Source organism: Trachypithecus francoisi, unplaced genomic scaffold (assembly GCF_009764315.1).
Source record: "Trachypithecus francoisi isolate TF-2019V2 unplaced genomic scaffold, Tfra_2.0 Lachesis_group0, whole genome shotgun sequence".
Classification (NCBI taxonomy): Eukaryota; Metazoa; Chordata; class Mammalia; order Primates; family Cercopithecidae; genus Trachypithecus; species Trachypithecus francoisi.
This window is the reverse complement of record NW_022681453.1, coordinates 13,215,687-13,235,257: the sequence shown is the minus strand read 5'-3', so window position 1 is coordinate 13,235,257 and position 19,571 is coordinate 13,215,687. Positions and strand designations below refer to the sequence as shown.

The window sequence follows — 19,571 nt, the reverse complement described above, 5'->3', positions numbered from 1 at the left end:
CCATAACATTTCCTTTCCCCCAGATCTCCCCTCCACCTTCAACCTATTACAACAGGGTGTAATAATATAGACGAACACTAGAGGGCAGCATGCAATTGCAATGAAGAAAATCAGCATTAGCACACTTGAAATTCAGACAAGAAGACAGAAGAGGTCTAGTATCAAAGGAAAGTGAAATGTCTTCCTTTAATATAGTGTCTTTGTAGTATTCTTCTATAGGAGGGAAGTATTATTACTCTATCGGATGAGTATTCCTACTGGAAGGATAGCTGCGACATTTAAAAAATCCTGCCTGTATGTGCTTGCCATAAAGATGTCACATAACCATTTCCTCACGTGCTGTTCACTCCACACCCCAGCTCTCCTGAGAGCACTTAGCTTCTCCTGTGAGCTGGTTCCTCCGATGGGAGGCATTTGGAAGCCTACATCAGTATAGTGCTGCCTTACAACGCACTTTAATGTAGTATCTCGTCTCTGGGAGGCCCAGGAGTGCTTCAAATTCTAGGCTTCCCTGAGATGTCCAGTGCGTTTCTGCTGAGGTGTATGTATGCTCACTTGGCCTGAGTCCCTCAGGGGCAGGGAACGTACCCCATCTTCACCTTTGTGTCCCCCACAGTTTGCAGTGCTGGGCATGCCCTGGAGAAGGTGGATAATGTCTATTGGACCAAACTGCTTCATGAGCTGCAGCCAGAAAAAGAGGGAAATTTATGCTCACGTTAAGCCTGAGCAATGGGACTGTAAACTGCACCCCTAACCAGTGAATTTTTTTCATTATTTTTCTGTATTATAAAAACAGTTCATGCTCATAATGGGCAAATCATACAAAAAGAACATCTAAAATATTCATAATCCCATCCATCCAATATTAACCTGGGGAATACTACAGATTCTTTTAACCTTATGTTAGAGTATAATATATAAATATGTGTGTGTGTGTGTGTACATATATATAGTGTTTACACTTATGGAAGCATGGAACACCTATCTTTAAAAAAATTTTTTTGAGACGGTGTCTATACTCTGTCACCCAGGTTGGAGTGCAGTGGCGTGATCTGACTCACTACAAACTTGACCTCATCCTCCCACCTCAGCCTCCCGAGTTGGGACCACAAGCATGCACCACCATGCCCAGCTAATTTTTTGTATTTTTGGTAGAGATAGGGTTTTGCCATGTTGCCCAGGCTGGTCTTGAACTCCTGAGCTCAAGTGATCCACCTGCCTTGGACTCCCAGAGTTCTGGGATTACAGGTGTGAGCCACCGTGCCCAGTCTTACATCTATCTTTTTTTTTTTTTTTTTTTTTTTTTGAGACGGAGTCTCGCTCTGTCGCCCAGGCTGGAGTGCAGTGGTGCGATCTCGGCTCACTGCAAGCTCCGCCTCCCGGGTTCACGCCATTCTCCTGCCTCAGCCTCCCAAGTAGCTGGGACTACAGGCGCCCGCCACCTCGCCCGGCTAGGTTTTTGTATTTTTTAGTAGAGACGGGGTTTCACCGTGTAGACCAGGATGGTCTCGATCTCCTGACCTCGTGATCCACCCGTCTCGGCCTCCCAAAGTGCTGGGATTACAGGCTTGAGCCACCGCGCCCGGCCTTTTTTTTTTTTTTTAACTAATCCCTTTCTTTTGGGAATTTAAGCTGTTTCTCAATTTTTGCTTTTTAAAAGAGCAGTCTGGTGAATATTCGTGTAGCTAAGTGTAAGCCCACATTCTTTATTAGTGTCTTAGGATAAATTCCCAGAGGCAAAATTTCTGGGTGATGGGTAATTTACATTGTCACCAACAGTGACAGTGCCCTTGATCAGATGAAGAGTTTTAATTAAATGTCACACCAGAACTCCATAATCTTGTCTCAGTCTTGTCATCGCTGCTCAAAACATTTGGTGAACTCTGTTTGGTGATCCAGGCTATGACTCATATAAGAAAATAAATCTTAATCTCTCATCTTGCCTTTGATCTTTGACTGTTCGAGAAAATCTAATTTACCACAAAAGGACAGAGACAGCAACTATGGCAGATTTTCATATAGGTGTGCCACCAGAGTCAGGAGGAGATAGGGAAGTGCTTCCCATACTGTTCTGAATAGTGGCAAATCAGAGAATGTTAGGTGTCCCAGAGGCCAGCTCTCATTGTAGATGTCCTGTCTAATTATTAAAAGAGTAGTGTCCTTGCACCCCATGTATTCTCCAGGTGTATCCTACTTGATTCTTTTCCAATTTGAATATGGATTTTTTTCTTTCTCCTACAATTTATCTAAGTCTTTTTGGAAATTAGAATGGAACTTCCCCATCATCTGAAGACTCCTTATGTATTGAACAAGGAGGGCCCTCTTGACTGGTTTGTTTGCTTTTCTTTCTCTCTTTCTTTCTTTCTTTCTTTCTTTCTTTCTTTCTTTCTTTCTCTCTCTCTCTTTCTTTCTTTCTCTCTCTCTTTGCCTTCCCCTTCCTTCCTTCCTTCCTTCCCCTCTTCCTTCTCTTTCTCTCTCTCTCATTCTTTCTCCCACCTTCCTTTTCTTTTCTCTACTCTTTTTTCTTTCTCTTTTCTTTTCAGGGTCTTTGCTATGTTGCCTAGGCTGTTCTCAAATTTGTGGACTCAAGCAATCCTCCTGCCTTGGCTTCCCAAAATGCTAGGATTACAGACATGAACCACCTTGACTGGTTTCTTTCTTAAAGGTTCCTAAGTTCTACCTTTTTTTTTTTTTTTAAATCTTAAAGATGTACACAAATAAAGATCTAAGCATTGAAACAATTTATTTATTGGAGTTTCCTCATAGAAGGGTAAGAGAGACAGTTGCACCTCACTGGGTGCTTAGTATTTTTATAGAGTGGCTTAAGCATGGCAACTGATTAATGGGAGTAGGAGGAGAGGAATTGCATGGTTTTTACTAAGATTATATATATATATATATATATATATTTGGAGAATGGCAGATTGGGTTTATTGAGGGAGGAGGCGAAAGGAACTCAAATCACCCCCTTGATACTGCCATTTATATTACTGCATTGTGTGGAAATCCTGAGTGGCAAATAAAGCTTTGGGCTGATATTCAAGGCCCTCTACAATGTAACCTTAACCCGACTTTTCTAGCTTTAACTTCGCCTACTCTTATACAGACTTGAATGGATGCTGCACATCCTCTTGGCCCGGCTACAACTTCAGCCACTGCCGCAGCAACCAGTTTTGTGCAGGTGTGGCCGACGGTCCTGGCTTTGGCTGCCTGACGTCTCCCAGATCCTGCAGCATGGCACAGGACACATTTGCCTCCTGGTTGCCTTCTGGACTTGCAGGGTACTTACCATGATAGGGGGTACCCTTTGATGAGCTGGGGATGAGAACTAGAGGGTGAAGACCTCCCTATTCTCTCTCTCAGTGGACAATTCTGAGGTTCCTTCTACACACACAGCGCCTCAGAAGCCCCCAGCGGGACTGAGCCTCAGTTACCTAAGGCAGTGAGCGGCAGATAATGCACCTGTGCTGGCTTTCTTTCCTCGCCTACTCCACTCTCCCCAGTCCCTCAGTCCTGTTGCCTGGAATCACTTTTCCAAATAAATGTCTTTTTTTTTTTTTTTGAGAGGGAGCCTCTCTCTGTCACCCAGGCTGGAGTGCAGTGGTACAATCCTGGCTCACTGCAACCTCTGCTTCCTGGGTTCAAGCGATTCTCCTGCCTCAGCCTCCTGAGTAGCTGGGATCACAGGCACATGCCACCTCGCCTGGCTAATTTTTGTATTTTTAGTAGAGATGGGGGTTTCACCATGTTGGCCAGGCTGGTCTCAAGCTCCTGACCTCAGGTGATCCACCCACCTCAGCCTCTGAAAGTGCTGGGATTACAGGTGTGAGCCACCATGCCCAGCCTTTCCTAAATAAACTTCATCTAAGCTTTGTCTCAGGCTCTGCTTGCTTTGGGGAAACAACAGTCACCACGCTATTTACTGTTTTCTGATGATGTTCCTTGCTCTTCATCTATTCAGTTCTTTAGTACTTGCCTGGGGAATATCTAGTGTGTTCCTGGTCTGGGGAAGGTCCCTAAAATATAAAACGGAATCAGTCACAGGCCTTGCTCTTGAGGAGTTCTTGGTTTAAGAGAGAGAGAGAACAGACAGGTTAAAAAAAGAGTCAGTGTATCACAAGGTGAATGCTGTTCCAGAGGAGCAAGAAGGAAGAACACAGGAGACAGGACAGCTGATCTGGCTTGGGGTATCTGAGGAGGTTTTCTCAGGAGCATCTTTTAAAGGATGAATAGGAAGTAGTTTGCAGGAACAAGGCAGGAAAAGACCTTCTGGGCTGAGACACTGGTCTGGGGCAGAGACACAGAGTCATGAAAGAACTCAGTATGTTTGTGAACTGTGGGAAGTTCAGGGAGATTGGAGTGGAGGGTGCCTAAGGAATGTGCTATAGAGGAGCCTGTCAAGACCTGGGTGCCTGCTACACTCTGAGAGGTCAGTGAAGGGGCCCTCAGTGGCTTCTTTTGTGTTGTTGGCCTGGTCTGTATTTCTGCACTAGGTGGCCCTCTCATTGTAGCCATGACTGCTGACCAGTGGACACTTGCAGGAATGGACTTGGGGTAGGCCTGAGGCCCCAGTCTGCTGGGATGCTCCTGGGAAACTGAGTCTTGCATCACCTAGTCTCATGGTAATGTGCAAGGTTTGTTTTGCATCAGCTTCTTGCTACTGGGGAGAGCCAGTATGCAGCCAGAGCTTCCAGAACAGTTGGGAGAGGCTGGGAGGGTATATCCACTTCCCCACCCACCATGAGAATGTGTATACCTTTGCCTGGAAGCAGGCTGTGCAGTCTCCTGCTTGTGTGTGTCTCTGTTTACTTTGCCATGAAACAATCCTGTAGTGGGTCTGCTGATGTCTTCCCTTCCATTGACCCCTATATCCCGTCGGGTAGCCATGCATCTCCTGACCCAAGGACAAGACAGTGACTTTTAAAAAATTTATTAATTTTTTTTTGAGATAGGTTCTTGCTCTGTCACCCAGGCTGGAAGTTCAGTGGCATGATCATAGCTCACTGCAGCCTTGGACTCCTGGACACAGTGATCCTTCCACCTCCTGAGTAGCTGGGACTATAGGCACATACCACTACGCCCAGTTACTTTTCTTTTGTAGAGAGACAGGGTCTCGCTATGTTGCCCAGGCTGGTCTTGAACTCCTGGCCTCAAGTGATCCCTGTCTCAGCCTTCCAAAATGTTGGGATGACAGGTGGGAACCACCGTGTCCTGCCAAGACCAGTGATTTTTAAAGTGGACTAGTGGCTGGCCGAATCAAGCGGTCCCCTCGTGGGGAGTTTGAGTTAGCAGTAGTTGGTAAGGAGTAGAAATTAAAGGACACACAAAGAAGGCAGAAGCAGTGAGGATGGGAGGAGAGCAGAGAGAAGCAGGGTGCTAGCAGCAGGAGAAGCAGACCAAATGTGACTGAGTCACACCGATGTGGCAACACCAGCGGCTAGGGGATAGTGAGGCGTCAGACCCCATTGGGGCCTGAGTGACTTTCCATTTCTGAACTACACTCCAGAGTGCCAGAAACCTGCTGGTGTGGCTGGTCCTGTGCTCCAGGAAGCGAAAATAACACGCACTTTCCTATTCTTGTACATATCCTAACACGGAGTAGGGTCAGCAGAGACACTGCCTGGGCCCACTACTTCCCACTATGTAAACTTGAGTAAGTAACTGAGTACTCTGTGTCTCAGTTTCCTCACTTGTAAACTGGGCCGTTACTGGTGTCTGCTTCATAGGGTCGTTTTGATGCTTAAATGAGTTAATAGACATAAGATGCGGAGAAGGGCCTGCTGATGCATATGAAGCACTCTGTAAGCAGGTAGCGGTCTGGGTCTGGGCAGGACACCCAAATTGGGTAACTGAGGAGAGAGAGAGTGAGAGACTATTTACAAAGGTATAGGTCAGATGAAGGGACAAAGAATGGTGGAACACCCTGGGCTATAACTGGCTGAGAAGTCTTTAGTACTCCTAGGCCTGATGAGGCGAAGGGAGGAAGTAGTTATCAGATACTTAGCAGCCTCAAGACAGGGTGACAGGGCAGGAACTGTGGGGGTCTGGATAAGAGTACAGCTGGGCCAGCCTGGCCCTACAGGGCAGGGGTGAAAAGGATACATACTCTCAAGTGTTCTCCTCATTCTGATCTCCTGCCCATAATCCCCAAAGGCCAATCCGATCAGAGGCCAAAGGACAAGGCTGTTAGGTGGTTACAAAATGCAGAGATCAGCCTGCCAGGCCCAGAGCAGTTGGTGAGGCATGGAGTGGGGATCCAGGAGCCACTGCAGTCTCTCCAGCACAAATGTCGCCAATGTTGCTGCTGTATTGTTATTACAATAGAGACCTGTCACTAGAGGCCTTGACCGAGTCGCCATTCCTTGCAAACAAAAGAGCCTTACAGAGTCTGGGTGCGGTGGCTCATGCCTGAAATCCCAGCACTTTGGGAGGCGGAGGCGGGCGGATCACTTGAGGTCAGGAGTTTGAGACCAGCCTGGCCAACGTGGCGAAACCCCGTCTCTACTAAAAATACAAAAATTAGCTGGGCGTGGTGGCAGGCACCTGTAATCCCAGCTACCCAGGACGCTGAGGCAGGAGAATTGCTTGAACCCAGGAGACTGAGGTTGCAGTGAGCTGGATAGCGCCACTGCACTCCAGCATGGACAACAAGAGCGAGGCTTCATCTCAAAAAAAAAAAAAAAAAATTCCTGACAGAGAAGAGCAATGAGAGCTCCGAAGGGACACTTAGGGGACCATGCCATTCCCGTGGTCATCATCAGGTACTCTGTTTACCAGCTCTACTTTGTTTACCAGTCTCCTGCTCTAGCTGGGAAGGGCTCTCTGAGACGGGGCAGAAGCCTTTTCCTCTTTATAATCAGAGTGCCCAGCAGAACCAGGGACTGATCACTGAGGGCTCTGTTGAGGTTTAAGGAACCCCTAAGAACCTGCTATTCCAGCCGATAGGAGAGGGAAGCACTTAGGGCCTTATGGGAGAACACTGAGTCAGGGAGCAGTGCGTCCTGCTATTGCGTGTGTGTGCTTGTTAATATTTACATTTTGTACACATCAGAGAGGAAGCTGAAGGTGTTGCCTGTTTTGGGCTAAGGAGGCCAGGCCCCAGATGAGGCTCCTCCCTGGAGCCCCTCTTTTGTCAACTCCCATTTGTGCCAGGCTCTGGGCTTCCCTGTATCTCACAACTCATTGCAACCCTGTGGAGTTGGCAGCGTCCCTGTTTTATGGACAAGGACGCTGAGGCCAATGAATTCACAAAGGTAATGGAATTAGGAGTGTCTGAATTTGAGCCCAGATATGGCTTGAAAGCCTGAGTTCTTTTATTTTTTGAGGGGAAGTCTTGTTCTATTGCCTAGGCTTGAGTACAGTGGCGCGTACAGGCGTGAGCCGCCATGCCCAGCGAGCCTGTGTTCTTAATCACTGAGCTAGTGTTTCCCAGTGTAGACATTGCAGGTCATCATTTGAATTTTTACCACTTCCGTGTATTTCCTGTATTATCATTTACTTAACATTTGTCTCGAAATTGTCTTTTTTTGGTAATTTAAACAAGTTTACTTGAAAATAAAAAGAGCAACAAACAAAACTGTATCACTACCATAAATGGAGAGCTAGAATCACCTACTGTAAATAGAAGGTATCATAAATATAAACACAAAGGAATTCTTCGTCTCCAGCCTAGTGACTCTGAATTCTAGAGCGGAATGATTTTGAAGTAACTCCATTCCTTTTCATTGCTTCGTTTCCTTGAGAGGCCTCTCTCTCCTCTATCTGTCTGGGCTCTAAGGTATGTAAAATTAGATTGGATCAGATTGTAGTCAGAGGTGTACTGGTAAATGTTTAATAACTGGCACTCCAGAAATTAAACTTTTTTTTTTTTAAACATATGCAAGTGTCAGATAAATCTTACTGATATAAAGGAATTGTAGCACCCAATGTACAAATAATAAGAAATTATACAGTATTCTAAACTGTAAATTCCATATAGCCTATTGATTCCCTTAGAATGTTTTCATTGCTTTTTGCTGAACCCTTGTTTCTGAACCTTGTATTTTGCTGAACCCTTGGCATATATTGTATGCCAACCTGTGGTTGATATTGACAAACAAGTAGTTATGACATAAATGCTGGCTGATACCTGTAAGATTAAAATGAAGGAACCTTAACTTTCAGATGTTTGTCAACATTTCACTAGTTCATCAGTGTCATCAGTGATGTGAGTGACTTCTTTGTTGATTTGGGCAATAGTTTTTGACTGCTAGAAAAGTATTTCTTTAACTTTTTGTCCTATTTGCAATGTAATGGTTCCAAGTTAACATGATTCTAAGTTAAAGCTCTATTATTAACATTTTCTTCGTCATTTTCCTAAGCCTAGACAACAAATAATAAATCAAGCCCCAATTTGTTGCCTTTACCACTTTCTAAGCACTAAATACTGCTACTGTTAAATATGTATTGTTAAATATAATACTATTAAATATAACTTATTTAATTATAAATCCAGAATTTAATTTTTACTAACAGCTGTGTTTATCAACTGGCTCTCAAGGTTCCTAAACATTTGACTGTTGCAAGTTGGTACGTGCCGGCTCCTGTGTGCCACTGATTATGACCCTTATCTTAAACCAGGCAAGCTGCATACATTCCCCTTGTGGAGTCACCATCCAGAATAATTTCTACTCTTTTTAGATGTAAACACGCTGCTGTGCTCTGCTCCAATAAAATAGCAGAGCTTGTCTCTCTTCGCACTTTCTCACCTCAGCTCATACTTGCCTTCCCCAGACTCCGCTCCCTGGATATTCCTCGAACACACGAGGCATGCACACCTCAGGGCCTTTGCACTTGCTATTTCCCCTGCCTAGAATGTTTTTCCTCCAATTAGCTGCACGTTTCATTCCCTCACCTCCGTCAAACATTTGCTCAAATATCACTCTGTTTATAACTGCGATCCCTCCTCTTCCCTGTTCCCCTACTGACCACCCCTTTTCTCTGCTTTATTTTTCTCCATAGCATTGACTATCTTCAATGTATTATACTGTATAAAATCTTTGTATATGTTTTGTTTATTGCCTTCTTCTCTCCATGAGAATGTAAGCAACACAAAGGCCAGAAGTTTTTTGTTTGTTTATTTTATTTTGTTTTTAAGACAGGGTCCCACTCTGTCACCCAGGCTGGAGTTGCAGTGGTGAAATCTCGGCTCATTGCAACCTCCACCTTCCGGGTTCAAGCAATTTTTGTGCCTTAGCCTCCTGAGTAGCTGGGACAGGCATGCACCACCACACTCAGCTAATTTTTTTATTTTTTTGTAGTTTTAATTGAGACTGAGTTTCACCATGTTGGCCAGGCTGGTCTCAAACTCCTGGCTTCAAGTGACCTGCCAGCCTTGGCTCCTAGAATGCTGTGATTACAGGTATGAGCCACCTCGCCCAGCCAAGGGCTAGAATTTTTGTACATTTTGCTGGATCCTTCGTGTGTGGAACAGTACCTGGCGTAGTGTAGGGAAGCAGTATGTATATATGTGTGTTGGATAAATGAATGAATGAATATATAATATGTAATATACAATAGAAACATTCTTACATGGCCTCTGATGAAATGCCTATGTCTCTTTTAATCTATAGATTCTCCTTCTATCTCTTTTCCTTTCTTGAAATTATTTATTGAAGAACCCAGGTCCCCCATAGCAGAGTTTCCTATAGTCTCATTACAGCCCCAGAATATAATCTGCTCAGATTCAGATTTGATTTTCCTTTTTACAAGACTGCTTCAAACCAACCAGGGAACTATTGGGGAAAAAACCCTGACTGCTTCATAGCTGATGGTGGTGATGTGTACATCTATAACACAAAGGACAGTGTCTGTCATATAAATTTATACACACACACACACACACATGCATGAGGCAGGGATCCAACTTCATTCTTTTGCATGTGAATATCCAGTTGTCCCAGCACCATTTGTTGAAACAATTATTCTTTCTCCATCGAATATCTTGGCACTGTTGTCTGAAAAAGGGAAGCGATTAAATTAGGTTTGTGTGACCAGATTTGCTTCTTTCATAACTTATTTTGGTGGAAACATTGAGAATTCTAGTCAACATCCATTCAGCTCTGAGGTGGAAAATCCATTCAAACTGGCTCAAGTTTGAATAAAGGGGGCTCCTACTGCCTAGACTGTGGTCTCGAATCATTGTTTCACACTAAAGAAATCAAGGTTCCTTGAAGACTTCATTGATTACATGTTGAGGGCAGAGAAAGAACAAGATGAGTCTGGAACATCAAAGGCTATTTGTGGTCATGTCAAAAGCACTCAGGAACCAAGCTGAATATGCATTTGTCAGGCCAAGATGGAATGGTATTAATATCAACAAGGATAATAATGGCAATGAATTGAAATATATAAAAAAGTTTAAATCCATGAATTCATAATGATATTCTTTTTCGAGAGAGACATAATGATTTTTATTTTTTGAGACAGGGTGTTGCCCTGTCACCCAGGCTGGAGTGCAGTGGTGTGATCTCGGCTTATTGTAACCTCCGTCTCCCAGGTTCAAATGATTCTCCTGCCTCAGCCTCCCAAGTAGCTGGAACTACAGGCATGCACCACCACACCTGGCTAATTTTTGTTTTTTTAGTGGAGACGAGGTTTCACCATGTTTGCCAGGCTGGTCTTGAACTCCTTACCTCAGATGATCTGCCCGCCTCAGCCTCCCAAACTGCTGGGATTATAGGCGTGAGTCACCACGCCTGCCCTGCCCAATATATTTTTAAAATGTTACTTCATTGGTTTTATTTTTGGAGGATGCTAAAAAACTACCTCATTGTTTTGAAAACTGATAAAGGAAAATAATCAGGCATTTATATTATCTTTCCCTTGTAAAATGTACCTTAGGGTAAACAAATAGTTGAAAAGAAGGACTTTGTCACTATAGAAGTTTTCCAGTTAATAAAGAAGGAATGATAGATTTGAAAGATCATTCTGTAATTCCTAATAAGTGAATATGAGCCATCAATGGCTGATAATATCACTAAAAGAGACAAAGAGACAGAGTTAGAGGAAGAGAGCCACAGGCGTTGTCCTTTGTGTTACAGACGTACACATCACCGCCATCACCTATGAAGCAGTCTTCTTCCCCCACTGCCCCCAACAGTTCCCTGGTTGGTTTGAAGCAGTCTTGTAAAAAGAAAAATCAAATCTGAATCTGATCAACTGATATTCTGGGGTTGCAATGAGAGTATAGGAAACTCTGCTATCGGAACCCTAGATTCTTCAATAAATAATTTCAAGAAAGGAAAAGAGATGGAGGGAGAATCTGTAGATTAAAAGAGACATAAGCATTTTATCAGTAGCAATGGAAGGATCTTATATATGTATCCCAGTCCAAACAGACTGTATATCAACCAGAGAAATGTGACCTCTGACTGTATATTTGATTATATTAAATTTTATAGTTTTTATAGATGTAAAAACAGTATTGTGAGTATGTTTCAAAGTCCTAATCTTTAGATATTCTGTACTGAAATAGATACAGATGAAATGACATGATGCCTGGGATTGGATTCAAAGAAACCCACGTGTGGATGTAGGTGAGGGTATAGATGAAGCACAGCTGGCCAAGCGTTGATAATGGTTGAAGTTGGTGCTAACACATCAAATTCATTACATTATTCTCCTTCCTTTTGAAAATTTACTTAATAAAATGTTTTTTAAAAGTTATACATCTTGGCTGGGTGCAGTGGTTCATGCCTGTAATCTCAGCAATATGGGAGACTGAGGTGGGTGGATTGCTTGAGGTCAGGAGTTCAAGACCACCCTGGCCAACATGGTGAAACCCTGTATTTACTAAAAATACAAAAATTAGCTGGGCATGGTGGCATGCGCCTGTAAGTCCAGCTACTTGGAGACTGAGGCAGGAAAATTGCTTGAACCCCGGAGGCAGAGGTTGCAGTGAGCTGAGATGGCGCCACTGCACCCCAGCCTGGGCAATAGAGAGAGGCTCCATCTCAAAAAAAAAAAAAAAAAAAAAAAGGTTATACATCTTGACGGCAATAATCATAAAATTAAGCAAAATTAGAAGGAGGGAGAAACTTTGTGTGTTACTTTCTTCAATTTTGATGGTGGGAGTGAATAAATATGGTCTAAAATTGAAAAAAAAGTGATAAGAAGAATTGTGAAGGCACAGCAGGCTGTCTCCAAGATGCCTCAAAGCAGGAGATGGAGTGTTGCTGGGCTCCCTGGGGAGGAATTAGGACCTGGGAGGGTGGGCGGTGGTGGCTGCTCCCTCCACCCCTTGGGGCCTCTTGCTCCCACGTCAAGGCTTTTCCTTTGCTAGTGTGCCAACTTTCCAGGGTTGTGTGACTCTGGTGCACACCACTGACTGTCTTTGACTCTCTCAAGAGAATCTGACTGGTGGCTGCTCAGCCAATGAACTGCTGGCCCAGGTAAGGTCTTATCAGCTGAGGCCTGCCTTATGAGTTTGTGGGTGTGTGGATTAGTGGGGGGTTTTCATGTGGTGTTCCAGGAACTATGGGCAGGGCAAATTCCCTAGAAGAAGTAGTTTTTATTGTGGACAGGGTTTGTCCTGAAATTTAGCTACTATAAGGATAGGTTAAAGGATAGATTAGAAATAGGGACCAGGCAGGACACTGCTGAACTCTAATATTCACTCAGCACCTTCTACGTGTCTGACCTGGTGTGGATATCGAGGACGTAGGGACAAAGGAAGTGTGAGAGATGAAAAGCCCTGGGAAGTGAATGGGTGGTGGACAAGGCTGGAATTAGGCATTGAGTGGATTGGTCTTGATCCAGAAGAGGCTGCTCTCTTGGCACATCCTCCTAACTACCTCAGCCTTGCAAAATCCTGCCCAACACCCGAGGTCCAATGCATGCACTGCTTCCTCCAAGAAGCCTTTTCCAATCTTCCTTTGAAATCCATAGCAATTTGTATGTCCTTGACTTAACTGGCTTTGCAAACACAGTTCATATGGTGGTGGTTGCATATTTCATGCTACTGTAAGTTGCCTCTTTGTTTGATGCTTTCAGACTTCTGCTAGACTGCAAAGTCCACATCTGAGTCACTTTTGCAGGCAGCAGGGCTGTTGGAAGGGCTACATTCCTGAGTGTAAATCCCATTTTCACTGCTTACAAGCTGTGTGACTTTGGGCAAGTTACTTAGCCTATCTGAGCCCCCACCTTATTCTTTGTTAATGGGAGTGATAATACCCACCTCAAGGTGTTTTGTGAAAATTAAACCATATCAAGGATAGAAAGTACAGAACCAAGCCCAGGGCAGTTGATTAGTTTGTATTGAATTGAGGAAGAACAACTGGGATCTTGAGGGATAAGCAGCGTTAGCATAGCGGGTGAGATAAGGGAAAGGGAAGGGCACGCTCCAAGCTGTTCTCTGCAGTCCCTCCAGGGGAGGGGGCAGCACGCAGGGCCACACTCTGGACGGGGCAGCTACTCCTCACATTGTCAGCAGAAGCCACTGCAATTCTAGGACTCAGGCAGCCACACTCTTGTCCAGTGTAATGGAAACTGCCTTCTGAGCTGCAGGCGCCCTTACTTGATATCAATGTACCAGGGACTTGGATCTGTAACTACAACAGCACTTACAGCTTGTCTCTCAGGAAAATGGTGTTGGATGGTCCTCAGGAATGTTTCATCCAGGTTTTCATGGAGCCTAGAAAAACACCACAGCTTGCCGAGGTGTAAACCTCTCAGATGCCTGGGATGTTCTAGGCTGAGCTGCAGCCAGTGCCTTTCTCCTGTTCAGGGCTGGATATACACAGACTCGCTCACCAGGGCCTTCTAAACATAATTTGCTTCAACCCTTGCTTGTCGGCATAATTTTTTTCCCACCTCTCTATTTCAATAGTGGCTACTTCCTGACCATCTCTACTGCATAAGTAAGTAATCTGCCCGGAAACTTGTCTTTCTGATTACTTTGCCCCTGCTGTGATTGCCTTCTTCTCCACATCACCCATTTCGCTCTCTCTTCTGGATCCTTCCCATTGGCACAGTGCCACGCTTTAGTGGCTCCAATTTTTAAAACGCAAAATAAAAATATTTCATTGATCCCGCTATTCTCCTGCAGCAACTGCTTCATTTCTCTACGTCTTCTCTGGAGAACTTCTTAAAAGCCTTGTCTATAGCTCTATAGCTATAGCTCCTGCCTCCTCTCCTCACCCATGCCCTGTTCTCTCCCTCACCTGCTCTACTCTGGGTTTCTGTCTTCTCCACTCCATGAGACTGCTCTTGACACCTCGCCACGACCTCGATTGTCTTCTCAGCAGCTGACTCCTCTGTTCAACTTGAGACAGATTTTTTTCCTGGGGTTCTGTGATGCTGTATTCTCTAGGAGTTCCCCTCATCTTGATGGCCACTCCTTCTATCCAGCCTCATTTCCAGGCTCTGGTTCCTCATGTGACCTCTAAAAGGTTGGCAGTCCCAGGAGATAGGCCTGAGTCCCACCCTCTTTTCTGTCTGTATGCACCTCCCTCCATCGCCCAAATCCCCGGGTCTTCTCACTTCCACCCCACAGCTTAAACACCATACATACAGTGATGGTGCACACATTTTGGTATTTCCATCCTGGCCTTCCCTCAGAGCTCTAAGCTCATTCAAACAACTGTCTGGTTGATGTCTTCAGCCATGTGTCTCTCTAGATTTCTGCCCTATGCTGGCTCCTTCACCAGTCTCTGCCCCAATACATGGAACTTTTTACCCATTTACTCAGGATGAAAGCCTAGGAGTGATCATCGTTGATTCTCTCTTTTCTTATTCCTATAATCATCACACCTCTCCCACCTATCCAACTTTTTAGCAACTCCTGTTAACTCTATCTTGAAAACATAGCCCAAATCTGCCCATTTCTGTTAATCTCCACGTTTGCTCACTCTGTCCAAGCCATAATCATGTTTCCCTGGGTGAAATGCAATAGCTTCCAAAATGCTCCCATTCCTGCATTTTACAATCATTGTTTTTGTTTTGTTTTTCCAATTGAGCACCTACAGCTCGCCCCGAATCCTGTAATCCATGCTCCTTGAAACTCTCCAGTGGCCTCCCATTGTACCTGGAAAAAAACCCAGACCCCTAGCTGGCCTCACAGCGCAAGGCTGTAGCTCCTTACCTGCCTCATCTCAAAGCATTTTTCCCGCTGGTTCTGCCTCAGGCCTCTGCACTTGCTGTTCCTTTCTTGCTGCAATGCTTCCCTCCAGGTGGTTTTTACATTCACTTGCATTCCTCAGCCTTCCCTGGTTATTCAGTCCACAGTGTTGACAGGTCACTTCACTTGTCTCAGTGGCTGGATGAGAAATACAAGAGAAAATAAGGCAGTGAGGTTGGACTGGGTCAGAGGTTCTCAACCCTGACTGTGTGCTAGTCCCTTCTGGGAAGCTTTAAAAAGCACACAGAAGCTCAGCCTTACTGCCAAGAATTCTAACTTAGGTCCTGGCATTCTTTAAAGTTCCCCACATGATTCTAAAGGACGTGTGGGGTGATAACCTTTGGTCCGACCAGTGCTTCCCAAACTTGAACATGCATCCACATCACCTGCATACTGTGTTAAAATGCAGATTCTGGTCAGGAGGTCTGGGGTGGAGCCTGAGATGCTGCATTTCTAACAAGTTCCCAGGTGATGCTGATGCTGCTGGTGCACGGACCACACTTTAACTAGTGAGGGTCTGAACCATTTCTAGGTCTCCATCCCCTTCTAGCATGCCATGACAGCGGGTAAGGCAGTTCCAAAGCACAGGTGGTATGTTCCGTATTCACCAAGCATCCTGCACCCCTCCATCTTGTTCATCTTTATCTGTTACAAATAAGCAATATTTTTGCCGGTGGTCAAAATATGTGAAAGCCAAACAAGAATAATGATGGATCATGTGATATGGTGAAGGGGCATGGACTCCGCAATGCGTTCATATTCCAATTCTGTTTCTTACCAGCTGTGTGAGTGTAGGCAAATTACTTAATCTCTTTGAGCCTTCATTTCTTCAACTCCGAAATGGGGATAATAAACACTTACTTTATTGAGAGGCTTAAATGGGTTAATACAGACAAAGCACTTTGCACGCAATAGGTACCTAACGGATGGCAAATGCTGTGATCTTGGTGGACTTTGCAAACTGATCTAATCTTGTAATCCAATTGCTGCAGGTCTTGGGAACCTTGATCTGTGCTTGCTGCAAGGATCATCAAACATAGAGCGGAGTCGGCCTTTGATCTGAATGTCAGGTGACTCCATGACATAAAAAATCTCAAGGCTCAGAACCTTCAAACCAGCATTTGTGACCTTGCCTGGAGGATGACGGGGGCAGAGAAACCCTTTGTTTCTTCCTTTCTCTGGATTGTTAGATTATCTCCCCATCTCTGTTCCCTGCCTACTTGCGTAATTTCCCCAGGGACTTTTGGTACAAAAACAGAAAACCTTAACTCTTCAAGTGTTGACTTCAATGCTGCTCTTACACTAGCATGTTAGTAGTTATTTATTCATTCAGATATTAATTGGGTGCCTAGGTGCCAGGGACTTCATTGTCTCTGTTACCCTGCAGGTTGTCAAGGGGTGGCAGGCGCTGAACAACAACAACAAAAATATGTAATCGCAATCGTGGTGCCATGAAAGAAAAAAACAGGGTGCACCAAAAGAGAATATTGAAGAGCTGTGATGCCACTAATTTTCATGTCAAAAGAGCCTCTAGTTGCCTATGTGTAGAATAGATTGGAGCAGGCAGGAAGAAGGAGGACAAACAGTTAGGAGCCCTGTCAGTGGTCCTGGCCCAGATGGTGGCAATGGAAATGGGGAATCAAGACTGGGAGCCACTTCCCTTAGTCATGGTAAAATGTTGGCTTGTACTTTAAGCTGTTCTGTAATTTTTTTCCCTTTTACTCAATACAGAAGACACCATGTCATCATCACAGAAAATTCTCACCAGCAGTGTGGTTTGGGGCCAGTGCATTTCCCTCTGTAGGTCTTACTTGTTTATTCTGTAAAATGGTAGTGGTGGTGGGTGTTGGTGTCAATGGGATCAAAGTTCTTTCTGCTTGTCATTTGAAGACTCCAAGACACATTAATGATATTCCCAAATAAGAGATTTTCAGCTTCAAATTAGTAGAAGGGTTAATAATACAGGGAATTAGATTTCTCCCTTTAAGCACTCTTGCCTCCCTTTCACAGGTCAGTGAAATTATAATCATACTTTCAAGCACAGCCTGCATGAATCAGGAAGGGTCAAGGCCACAGGCCTCTCAAGCGAGAGCCACAAAGCAAAACTGGTCCCTCTACCCAGGCACCACCCCTAGCTCTAAACCATGGGAATCTGAGAGGTAGCTGGAGCATGACTCACCTGCCAACGCTGATAGACAGACACATGCTGGGCCACAGTGATACCAGAACCACCTCGTACACAGGCCGGCAGGAATGATTTACGTACCTCAACCTAACATTGAATAGCTTGACTGTCTCACAGAAATTAGTACTAAAGTAAAAACATTTAGAAAATAAACCTTCAAATGTTGCAGATTAGGAAATTTAGGACCAGAGAGGTCAACTGACCAAGTTAAGGTCACATTGCTGGCTACTTGGCAAGCCCCAAGAACCTGAATGAAGTTAGATACAAGGAGAATTTTCTTCAGGAAAATTACTTTGGGTGGTATTGTAAGGGAGTTGCTTGATGCTGCTAAAAGAGACACTCGGCCATTAGTTTGGATGTGTCAGTTGAGTCTGAGGTTCTAGTTGGCAGAGTTCCAAGATGGTTGATGCTTCGGTGCCTCTTCTCTGGAGTATCCCATAATCCCCTGGACAGTTCCCTCTAAGAACTCCACTGTCTCAATCCTTTAAGTCTTCTGGATTCAGGGAAACCAAGACCAATTCCTCCTTACAAGAACATTGGGAACCCCTGATCTCAAGGTTGGTTTTTTTTTTTAAAAATTAAAAACATAGAACAATGCAATTAATAATATAACATATACCCAGGTTCTAGGCACCCAGAATTAATGACTGTTAACATTTTCTCCCAAGGTATTTTGAGAACCCTTTTTTCTTTAGAATGACTCATGTGTCATAAGACACAGGCTTAATCTACCATCATTTAATCACCAGATTATCAAATTAGAATTTTGAACTAGGACAGGAAAGATAAAATATTCTTATTTTTAAAAATATGGTACTTAAGTGGACCACGTGATGAGTTTTGACAAATGCCTATCATTGCTTTTCTTTTTTTTTTTCTCACTTTTTTTTTAAAGCAACAAGCCAAGGAATGCACTCATCATGTTTTAAATTGCATTTGCAATTGGAACTGTATAAAAAGGCATTTCACTTTACATAATCTTTTTTTTTTGCTATTTTCACTTCCTGTTAAAACAGGGAATAACCTGGGGATTTTTATTTTCTGGTAGAAAATGCACAGTTTCAAGAAAGTCAAGAGTAAAGGTTAAGTTTACAGATTTCCAGTGACAGAGATGAAAGGGAACTACGTAACTCTGGAAAATAAAAGTTCAGAGTTGCGTTGCCTACAACTTTTTCATTTGTTAAGTTCTAGGAGCAAGTCTGAATGGGGAACCAAGAAGCCTGAATTCTAGAACCAGTGCTGCCACTAGTGCACTGTGTGGTTGCTGGCCCATCACTTTACCTCTTTGGGCTAAAACTCTTTTTGTGCTTTTGGAATAACTCGTGTCCACTTTCTCCTTCTTCATGTCTTTTGTTTACAGCTTTGCCTTTTATGCACTGTTAACCAATCAGTCCTGATTCCTCTATCACACGTAACAAGAGGGTAAGCTGTGGACGTGAAGTGATGCTGCCAAGCTTGGCTAGTGTATGCACGCTGCACCTTGTGTGGGTGCCGTGAGGGCCCTGGAGGCCGTATCTGGACTGGCTCTGGTCCTGAGGGTCAAAGTTCACCTGCTCCTGGATCCTAGTTTCACCTTCACAGGTCCCTCTGTATACTGACTTGAAATGTGACTTTCTTAGTGATAAGAGTTGTGGTTTTCGTTCCTTCACCACAAATGTTGTAAACCCCTACTTTTGTGCAGGGCACTGTTTTTCACTTTTATTTGAAGAACAGCCTAGAAGAGGTTACTTTAGCAATTCTTTAAATGCCAGAGCCCTATGCTAGCTAAAAACTCAGCACTGTATCTCACTTAAAAAACAAAGTGAACTCCAAAGCCATCACCTCCACTTGGTAGTATGCTAATGAAATTGGGACACTGAGGGCCAGGTATGGTGGCTCACGCCTTAATCCCAGCACTTTAGGAGGCTGAGGCAAGTGGATCACTTGAGATCAGGAGTTCGAGACCAGGCTGGCCAACATGGTGAAACCTCATCTCTACTAAAAATACAAAGATTAGCCAGGTGGGGTGGCATAGGCCTCTAGGCCTAGTTACTCGGGAGGCTGAGGCAGGAGAATTGCTTGAACCCAGAGGCAGAGGTTGCAGTGAGCTGAGATCATGCCATTGCATTCCAGCCTCCGTCTCAAAAACAAAAACAACAAAAAAAGGAAACTGGGACACTGAAGTAAGCAGCCTTCAATCCTTGCTGAGCATTTGGCCCTAATCTTCTGAATTCTTTTGAGAGTTTAGGG

The 19,571-nt window shown here is 44.2% G+C and overlaps 2 long non-coding RNA genes across 2 annotated transcripts in view; one reads left to right on the top strand and one right to left on the bottom strand.

The window, feature by feature from the left end:
• Window positions 1-7,671: 7,671 nt before the first annotated feature.
• LOC117080045 overlaps window positions 7,672-19,571 on the top strand; it is a 32,833-nt gene continuing 20,933 nt past the window's right edge. Inside the window, exon 1 of the long non-coding RNA XR_004435691.1 lies at window positions 7,672-7,777. This is a non-coding gene — a long non-coding RNA (uncharacterized LOC117080045). The remainder of the gene's footprint in view (window positions 7,778-19,571) is intronic.
• Window positions 9,268-19,308, bottom strand: LOC117080040. The gene is made up of 3 exons (XR_004435690.1): window positions 17,337-19,308; window positions 15,122-15,295; window positions 9,268-9,995 (listed from the first exon to the last, which is right to left on the bottom strand). It is a non-coding gene; the product is annotated as an uncharacterized LOC117080040 (long non-coding RNA).